The sequence below is a fragment of the Pinus tabuliformis genome, chromosome 2_2 (assembly GCF_031772625.1).
Source record: "Pinus tabuliformis cultivar Carrire ecotype Pingquan chromosome 2_2, CPIR1, whole genome shotgun sequence".
Lineage (NCBI taxonomy): Eukaryota > Viridiplantae > Streptophyta > Pinopsida > Pinales > Pinaceae > Pinus > Pinus tabuliformis.
Window position 1 is genome coordinate 408551830 of NC_142300.1, and position 11154 is coordinate 408562983.

An 11154-nucleotide genomic window follows, 5' to 3' on the forward strand; every position below is an offset into this window, starting at 1 on the left:
CTTGGAGCTATGCTTGAACCGAGAAATGAAAGCTGGTCAATAGTGACAATTTTGCCTTCATGTGGGAAACACATCACTCGAAAGAGTGTTGAAAAAATAGCCTCCATGTTATAAACATAGTCACGTCCAAGGAGTAGATTGTAATCTAACAGCCCTTGGACCACCATCACGTTCAGGTGAACGGTTTTCCTTCCCAAAGTTATCGGTAACTTAGGAAGGATTCCTAACAGTGTACTAGTTCCTTTGTTAAAGCTTGATAAATTTTGAGTAACAGGCATAAGCGATGGCGAACCAAGTGCTCTCCAAGTAGTTGAGGAAAGGATACTCACTGATGCACCCTCATCTATTATTGTGCCTGACACGATCATTTTGTAAACTTGTACTATGATCCCAAAAGGTACATAAGAAGGAAGGCGAGATCTTGCTAGTTGATTCCAATCAAAGGAAGTGACTAGACTACTTGGAGTGGGTACCGAATAAAAGGGAGAGATAACCCCTTGAGTAGCGGGAACTGGGGGATTCCCTTCCTATTGTGAAGGAATGGGTGGATTTCCCCCAAATTCATTAGACTCTGAAGTAACAAAGAGAATTTGAATGGTATCATTCTCACTCTCTTGAGGTTGGATATGATCTTTTGATGGAAAAACTGGGTTGATTGCCATCTCGACTTGTTGACTTTGGTCCGGTATGGACTCAGAAGATTCACTTTCAGTGATAGGTGCTTCAACCAATGGTTTAGTTTTGTTAGTCGGATTTTCAACTAGTAAAGGACTTGGGGAGAGCTTCATATATCCAGATGGAAGTTGCTGTGGTGAAGCAGGACGGTTATGCAAGACTCCTTTGGCTTCATCCAAAAAAGGACAACGGGGAAGGGTATGGTCCCCTTCACATAACTTACATGGAATTTGGACCTTTCTTTTTTGTCCACTATTACTAGCTGATGGTGTACTGTCAACATGATCACCGGAGGTTGATGACACCGGTTGGTGCGAACAGGGGGACCATTCTCTCAAGTTCTGAGGAATGCAGGGACATTATCGATGAAAATGGTCTCCTTTACAAATTATGCATGGAGATCTGGGTTTGGAAAGCTTAGTATACGACTTTTCACCAGATGCTGCATGGTTGCCCCCTTGCTGAAATGGCTTCTTCTTCTTCTTTTCCTTCCCTTTCTTCTTCTTCTCAGCCACTTGGTTACTAACATCGCTATTTTCACCAAGCGAAGAGGAAGAAGGGGAGGGAGAAACAAACGAAGAAGAAGGTGAAGGGTCAACTTCAGTATCAACTGGTTGCTGATTCGATTACTGAGGAATTACGGTATTTTGAACAACAGAGGTTGAGAATAGCCATACTGGCAGGCCAATTGTAATTCCCGGAAGGGACAATGTGGCCATATACGGAGCTCCAATATTTCCCTAAGAAGAAAAAGGACTAGGATTCCATTCAAAAGGGATTCCTTGGTTGGTGGACTCCATTATCTCAACCTAAGATCAATGAAGGAATAGGGATGTTAATCTGAATTAATAAATTTTAATGATGCTTTGACACAACCTTGCTTTTTCAATTTTTAAGAGTCGAGAAAAAGCTAAAGATGACTCTAGTCCCCTTCAATTTTTAATGAGCCTAAAGTGACAAGTGCTCAGATGGACCTTTTCTTTTAAAGAGTCGAAAAGGAATGAAAGTGACTACTCTAGAAAATCTAGACAGAGGGATTACCAAACCAATCGCAAAACTGCAATATACACCTTAGTGATAAATTAAAGAGAAATTACCAAGGACTTATGTACAGCAGTGAATCTTCTCGAATGTTGTGTTCAGTGCATTGCGATTGATAGGGTGGTAGACATGGCTTCCTATGGATAAAGGATATAAGCCTATTGTGGTCTCCCAATATATACACGACGGTATGTGGAGCACAAGTCCGTGCTAGCACTTGTTTTATCAAAGAGGAGGAATCACCCAACCTTCGATGAAAAAGATAGTTACTAGTTTTTACGACTCCGGAACACGTCTTTAGCCTAGACCTCTAGATGTGTTGCGTTAGGTTCCAAAGCATTGTTAAGTTCATTGAAATTTATTTTAGATTTGATCTTGTTTAGAAGTTTTCCTTTCAATGGTTCACTGCGTGATGTAGATTTAAAATTCCTAAATATGGAGTCTACAATGATAAACAATCATTGTTTATTTTGAGCAATGAAAATCTTAGCTACTAAGAAAAGAAGATTACGATTCTCTCAAACAAAGAGAAAAGAGCACACAAAAATGCACTTTTCCTAAATCATTTTTCGCACACAGTCTAAATGCAAATGCAAATGCATGTATTTTTTTCGTTCCCCTTAATGTGAAAAATTCAAAAAAGGAAATCTAAGTATAGCAAAGATTTGAAATATTTTACTCAAAGCGACATTTCGACAATTCATTTTTCAAAATCGAAAGGAAGACTAAACAACACTTTTCAATTTCGAATAGAAATGCTTTCGACACTTCAGATATCAACAAATCAAATCAAATACTTGAAGAAAACTTCAATCTACTATTTAAGGAAGGAAGACTCAACGACACTTTTTGTACCAAAACGAAAGATCAATTTAAGCAACTTTTTGACAAAGGATTGTAAATGATGGACAAATATATAAAAACATTTACTAATTCTAATCAACGAAGGTTGATCTATGTGATGCCAGGAGGCTTCAGTAATGAGGTATTGTTCATAAGCAGCAAAAACAACTAAATAGAACTGAAAACAAGGACAAAACCCCCAAATTTCAAGAATGGAAATAGGTTCAGTCAGTCATTGCACCTGGGCTTCACAGAAATAGGGGTGAATCGCACCTACTACACTCAGGAAGTCTGATGCATACTGGTTGATAGTGACAGACAATGCGATGGGCCAGGGAGCGCAATTGAGATGGCTTTTGGTTCAAATTTGCAGCTAATTTCAGTGAGTTAAGCTAAGCTATGATGGACAGTAAAGAGCAAAGTACAGAGGTATGATCTTGAGAGGTTACTAAACTACCAAAACGGCATCTAGAATGCTTGTAAGTCAAATGTTCATTTCATAAGATAAACAGGAGGTTGACTGAAGCAGCATTCATCTACGATGCAATTGCAGAGCAAGAGTAGTTTGAAGGCTATCTGGCTAACTTCAGGCTCCATCTATAGTTTATAAAACAAACAAAAACAAAAAACAAACATCTATTCGATCCCTAGTGGAGTCGCCATTTTGTTTCGGGGAAAATTAGTGTCTTTTCAATCGACTAGCCCTCTAGGATTGGTAGCTATCCTAAAAAAAAACAATTCAAAGCAATTTGTGATTTCCTCTATGTTTGATAGATAATAGAGAGGCAAAGGAACCAACCTGGATCTTCTGCTTAACTCCTTGCTTGATCTCTCTCCCCCTTGACAGAGCTTGCAACTCCTCTCCTACTTATCCCGCTTAGAGAATACCTATAGAAACAGTAACAAAACACCGTCAAAGCATCTTGATCTATTATATCATAAGCATTGCAGAATCAGAAGTACGATGAACATACAATGGCATTCACAAATAACAACATTCACAAATACACAATTGTATGGAGGAAAACTCAAAGAACTTTATTAAATAAAAGGGAGAATTACAACCCAACTGTCTGATCCAACATGATCCTCCTAGCATCAAAGTCCTCTTCACCTCATGAAAAGCAAGATCACACCAAAAATACAATGCTCTTTCTCAGATACAAACTATCAGCACTTCCTTGCAAATTACAAAATTCTAGCCTCCAGATCTCTCAGATGAGGGATCCATTTATAGATGTGTGCAAGGGTGAGCCATCTTTGGGTTTTTGATTAGTGTCATTCCACTTGTTGTTCTTGGTTCCACTTGGAGATTTCTTGGATCTCTTACTCATGCCTGGGCGAATTCAGATGGGCAAATGTCATAGGAGAAGTTTCTAGAAGATTCCATGAGCATCCACTTGGCAAATTGTCTTAGACATTTGTTCATTCTCGCTCATCACACCCCACAAAAGGCCTCTTAAGTATGCATCACACCTGGGTAGTGTAGAAGTCAGTATGCATCGCACCCTGGTAGTGGAGCAGTCAGTATGGTCTAGTTTTGGCCAGTTCTGGATGGTTTTTCAGGTGAAACTTTTGGGGAATGATGTATTCAGTTGACCATGATCCTTTAGGGTATGAAACAATAGTTTTAGGGATTAAAGAGCCCTATTTTATCGACATATAAGATTGGGGTTGAAGTGCCCAAATATGTCTATAACACTAACAGACCCTTAGACTTGTAGAGAAGCTTTATAAAGAAGGTTGTCAATGCATAGCCAGTGTTAGTGTGGAAACAAGGCATGTGATCTTCATCTTTGCTTCAGCGATCATGTCTTTCCCCTCTGAGCTGATGTGGGGGTCAATTTGTTGTATAACAGATTGCTTCTAGACCGTATACCAATTAAAATGGCGTAAAGATGGTAGAAGTCTGAACAAAATTTTGATATGCCCACAACGTTTCCTAAAGGATAAGATGCTAGTATTAATTGTGCGCCCCTATCATGCGTTGAATCATTGTTTTCAAAACTTTATTGATGGCCTCAAATTTCCCATTCACCTGAGGATAGTAGAGAGTTGAACTCTCGTGGGAGAGACCTATCTTAGAAATCAATTCAAACATCATGTGGTTATAGAAATTTTTCCCATGGTCGGTAACTATAGCCTATGGTACACCAAACCTCGCAATAGCATCATTGAAAAAGAAAAGAGTAGTTGTTTCACCAATTTTATTGTATGTAGGCATTGCCTCAGCCCACTTGGTAAAATAGTCTACCGCTACATTGATATAACCATGCCCCCTCACCGAGCGGATTACATTTCATGAAATCAATGCCCCATTTTGAAAATGGTCGAAAGTCTATAACGGGGTGTAAAGGAGTAGGTGGATCATCGGTTTTATAATTGTATATATGGCCGGCATGACCCTTTTGAACTCTGAGGATGCCGTCACTAAACATAGGAGGACAAATGTATCTAGCACGCAAAATCTTCTATCTAGTGGCATAACCATAAATATGACCACCACATGCCCCATAATGGAATTCATTCAAGAATTTCTCAGCCTCCTCATGGGTGATGCACCTTTGGAAAATCATATTGATACCACGATCATAGAGGGTGTTGCTAATTATAATATAGTTTTTAGCTTGATATCAGATACATCGTTGGTAAAAGTGAGAGGTATCAGATCAACAATTATGGGTTTGGAGATATATGATAATGTCTCAATACCATAGCTCATATGACATGATCAGGTACAATGACTCATGTAGAATAGAATCACCAGACGTTGTTTTAGTTTTAGTGGTGGCAAGGTCACAAATCAACTCACAAGAAACTAACAATTTATTTGATGTAAATTTGATGAACTCTAAATCGAAATCCTGAAGGATGACAATCCATTTGGAGTACTTCCAGCCAGCTATTATTGTGACAAGATGTATGTCATCGGGTTGCAATTAGAAACAACCATAGTTTTGCGGTGCATAATATAGTGGAGAAAGCTTTGCACCACCTAGGCAACTGGCAAAGCTAACTTTTTGACATGAGTATATTTGATCTTTGTATCATTCAAGTTCTGACTCAAATAGTAAATAAGATGTTTGGTACCTACATTATTCTCTTGGACCGATACCATACTGATGGTTGTAACTGCAGCAACGAGATACAAGATGTAATTGCATTGGTAATCTGGGGGATACAAAAAGAATGCCCAAACCAGAACATCTTTCAAGGTGTCAAACACCCTTTTAGCAGTGTCATCCCAATGGAAGGGAACCTGTTTATTTAACAAGTGAGTAAATCCTTTGGTCAATTTGACATAGTTGGGAATGAAATCCTTTGGTTAATTTGACATAGTTGGGAATGAATCTTCATATAATTTTAGCCTTCCCTTGGAGTCATTGAAGCTAAAGAAGGGAGGAATGAGTAGGTAGATCTATGATCGCCTGGACTTTTAATGGGTAAATATGAATTCCATGTTTCAATACAACGAAACGAAGGAGTCTACCGGAGCTAACACAAAACACACACTTGTGCAGATTAATCCTAATTATATAATGTCGACAACGTAGAAAGATATCCCTAAGGTGCATCGAATGATCGACATGAAGTTTTGATTGTAGAAATAGGTCTTCTAAATATGGTTGTATGATGTGTTTTATTTCATGGAAGTTGTAATTCATTGGCCTATGAAACGCAACCCCAACATTATTCAAACTAAAAGGGAGTTTCGGTATGAAAATTGGCCGAAGGACGAATAAATGCAGTTTTATGTTGGTCCACCGGAAGAATGTTGATCTGATTCTAGCTGATAAAACCATCCATAAATGAAAATATTTCACAACTAATGCAAGCATCAACTATCTAGTCAATGAACGTAATGGATAATTATCCTTACGATGAGCATGATTGATATCCTGATAATTGAAACACGCATGAATTGTTCCCTGTTTCTTCATGACAGGAATAATGCTTGACACCCAATTAGTTAGAGGTACTAGGTAAATGAAAGCAGCACATGGAGGTTTTTCAAATTCACCTTTAATAGTGGAAATATTCTTGGGATGAACTAGAAGTAGGCAATACTCAATTGGCTTAGCATAAGGATACATCTTAATTTCATTTACAACAATCTTTGGATCAATATCTGACATCTCTTTGTAAGAGCAGGCAAAAATGTCTCGAAACTCCTGGAAAATATCTTTATAGGTCTTGATCTCATCGGGAGAGCAATATGCACCGATATGTACATTCTAAAAAATTCCATATTTGATTGTAATGCCAAGAGGGATAGCCTCTTCAATATTAGATAAATTATTCTCAGAATCGATACCATGTATGGATACAAAATTCATAGACATCTCAATGAAGTTGGGCCGATATAGTTCATTAATATTATCCTCAAAGGAATGTGACAAGGAGGAATAATGATGATGATGATCCCATGCAACATCATCTAGAATCTTTATCTCCATGATGCTCTCATCAATAGAAAATGTTTGAGATAAGGAATCAGAGGACACGACATAATCTTAGGAATAGTCAACCCAATTGATCATAGAGGACAGAGTAGAATGTGCCATGGAGGCCGAATAAATTTCTTCATAGATGAGTTCAATTTGACTAACCAACATGCGGTCACCAAAAGTGTTAATATTTGATTCATCTAGCACTAGCCTAGGATCAGATGGAGTAGTAAAATAATATATCATGTTAGCATGGGCAACCAGATTAGAGTTTTCGAGAGGAGGAGGAAAATAAGAGGTTCCCATGAGGGAAGAATCCTTAAGAAATCCTACTCTAACATGATGATATGGATGTGGGGTTTCTCCCACTAGAGGGGCACTTCCAGTAAATTAAGAATTAGTGGCAAACAAAGTGATCTGATTAATTTCTACTATACCTCCCTTATGAGGGAAACCAATCATTCTGAAATATGTTGAAACAAAAGAAGCCATGACATAAACCCACATATGACCCAGTAGAAGGTTATAACCAAGGGTCAGTCGATAACTTTGACTTCTAGTAACATCGTCTTGTTACATAATGTTACTTGAAAAGAATTTAGAATTCCACAAGGCTTGAAGAATATTCCATCAAAAGCCTTCAAAATAGTTGGTGACTGATTCAATTGGGGAGAATCAATGGCCTTCTAGCAAGAAAAGGACATGATATAGGTTGAGGCGCCTTCGTCCATAATATGATGATGGATATTATTACCGCGAATAGCCACTGGAATCGTGAAGGCTAGTTGGTTTGGAAGTCAAGGTGTATGATTCTCATGGTTAAAAACTACAAGGTTGGAATCAGAAAGACCAACGCATCCAACTGCAGAAAGAAAATCCCTCTTCTTGGTGGGACAATTTTGTAACACCTCAAGAATTGACATAGCTCAAGGAGCCTAATCGAGATCCTCAACTATGTTATAATTATGAGTAGCTCTTGTACGAGGGTTGAATTTAGATTTATGGATAACACGTTTGGGAGGCTTAATTGTCAATTTGGTAGGAAACACATTTGGAGAAGGATCTGCTGGAGATGCAATCGAATTAGTAGGTTGATCAATAGACTAACCATTCGAGGGATTCACATTACCATAGTGTTTATTTCATGTGGCCACCATAATGTAACTTTTCGGTCTAACATAGGAAAGCATCAAAAACGAGTTAGAGGAAGCGGGATCTCGGGAAACCATATTGGTCTCCTCATTCTGAAACAGATCTGTCAACCTAATGGGTGCTATGGATGATTTAAGGAATTGATTCACTTCCACCTAATGTGGAAAATCACATGTGAAATTATCCTCATTACAAATCAAACATGGATAACAAGGTTTATTCTTTTCTCCAAAAGACTGATTGTTTTGTTTATCCTACAAAGGATTATCTTTCTTCTTTTTACCTTTTCCTTTCTTCTTACTTCATGGTTGTTGAGATTTGACTTTGGAAGATTGAACAACATTGATCTCATAAGAAAAAGTCACAGGAGTAGTAGAAGGACGGCTTTGGGCAACCACAATAAGAGCTAAACCAAATAGTTTACCCATCGACTGCTGGTTGGGAGAACCAATCATGCCATCAATGGCATGTGATTATTTATTGGGAGGTTGAGGAACACTATTGGAAGTTAGTGGAGAATTTCATATTTTATCATAGAGCGTGCCAGATTGGGTATAAATAATATCCTAGTATTGGTCACAAGAAATTCCCTGCTCTTCAGTCACAAATCTGACCTTAGCAATGTATTCTATGATGGATGGTAATGGAGACTTAATGAATCATTCAACTAACAACTGATCAGGAACAAAAGTTTTAATGAAACAACGATGATGTTGCTACTCATGAATGTGATCAGAAATGTGAGTGAAATTAGTTTGTTTGAATTTGGTTAAAATTTCAATTACAGTTTCATAACAATTGCGAAATTGGAAATGTATTAGGAATGTGGTAGCCAAGGTGCTAAAATTATGAAACGAAGCTCATGGTAGTTCAGTATACCAATTTTTTGTTGTACCTTTGAGTTTGCACTGGAAAAGATGCAAACATACTAACGCATCATTAAGAGAGTTCGAAGAACACCACAAATGATAAGTCATAATGTGGGTAGATGGGTCTTCTAAAAGATTTCCATTGAATTTAGGGATATCAGTAGGAAATTTCATGGGAATAACATGCCACCAAGGAGAATGAGCAATGAGATCATTGGTGAGCCTAGTCAGATCCAACAACTCAAGAGTTGCTTCGAATGGCAACTTCCTGTTGAGGTCTAGTGGCGGATACAATGGGTAAGATGGGACGGCCTAAGCAAAATGTATTTTTGTTCTAGGATACGGAGGATTTTAGTAACTAGGATACACGTGACCTAGTTTCCCAGCTCCAGGATAACCTTGTAAAGGTTGAAACGACTAGGTTTGGATTTTCTTACCTTAAGGTATTGGAGGTATAACTTGATATGGTTGATACAATTTCCTTGTGGGATTTTTCATCATCCCAACATAAAGTTGGTTAGGTTGTAATTGCGACATACCATAGAGATTCCGAGCCACTTGAATTTGAGGAATGGCCTGAAAAAGAAGTTGTTATTGTAAGTTACCTTGAAAAGGCTGGGTATACGTGGCCTGAGAGGTGCCAGATACCAGTGGAATAGGTGGAGTTAAAGAGGAATATTGGAAAGGTTTGCTTAGAATAACTTGAGCTTCAACAATTTGAGATATAGGTTGATGAATAGGAATATGAGATGTCAGCAAAACAAGTTGTGAGATTAAATTTGAAGCCACAATCGTACCAGGTTGTACAGGCAAGGTAGGTTTCCAAACATTAGCAACCATTCTCGAATGTGGAGGAATCAAATGCAACATAGCACTAACTTGAGGAAATGAAAACATTCCAGCAATAGGTTGCACCCCTATTGAAAGAGGAGGGGAATACAGAGGAAAATTTACCCAATGAGGATGGTTCCCAATAAGAGGTGGATTTGCTTCCTTTATGTGTCAATACCTACTCACATAAGGACCAACCTATTATTAAACTGCAGGTGTAGAGCGAGGAAGAGTCGACCATGTGGCGCTCATCAAAGAAGTTTTAGATAGGATTCCAAAAGAGGATAACATGGGAGAGGTCCATGGAGTGGATGTTGTGCTAGAGAAGGTACCAGATAATGATTGGTAACGAAGTGGGATGGATCGATACTTGACATCTCTTCATAAGACCGAGCAAAAATATCTCAAAACTCTTGGAAAAGAGATTTATAGGTCTTGAACTCATTGAGAGAGAAAGACGTACCGATATGTACATTCTCAACAATGCCATATTTGATCGTAATGTCCAGAGGGATAACCTCTTCAATATTAGAAAAATTATTCTCAGAATCAATATCATGGATGGATGCAAAATTCATAGACATCTCAATGAAATTGGGCTGATATATTTCATTAAGATTATCCTCGAAGGAATCTGGTAAGGAGGAACAATAATGATGATAATCCCATGATGCATCATCTCAAATCATGATTTCCATGATGCTCTCATTAGTAGAAAATGTATGAGAGAAGGAATCAGAGGACATGCCATAGTATAAGGATTGGTCAGCCAAATTTATCGAAGAGGAGATAGTAGAATGCGTTGTAGAGGCAAAACAAATTTCTTCATAGACGAGCTCAATTTGACTGAGCAATGTGCAGTCGCCAAAAGTGTTAATATTGGAAGCATCTGGCACTAGCCAAGGATCATATGGAGTAGTACAAGAATATATCATGTTTGGTTGGGCAACCAGATTAGATTTTTCGAGAGAAGGAGGAGGAAAATAAGAGGCTCCCATGAGGGAAGAATCCTTAAGAAATCTTACCCTGACATGATGATATGCATGTAGGGTTTCTCACACGAGAGGGACACTTCTAGTAACTTAAGAATTAGTGGCAAAGAAAGTGATTTGATTAATGTCTACTATACCTCCCTTATGAGGGAAAGAAATCATTCTGAAACATGTTGAAGGAATAGCAGCCATAGCATAAATCCACGTACAACCCAGTAGAATGTTATAATCAATGTTCCGTCGATAAATTTGACTTCTAATGACACTGTCTTGCTACCTAATTCTACTTGAAATGATTTCTGA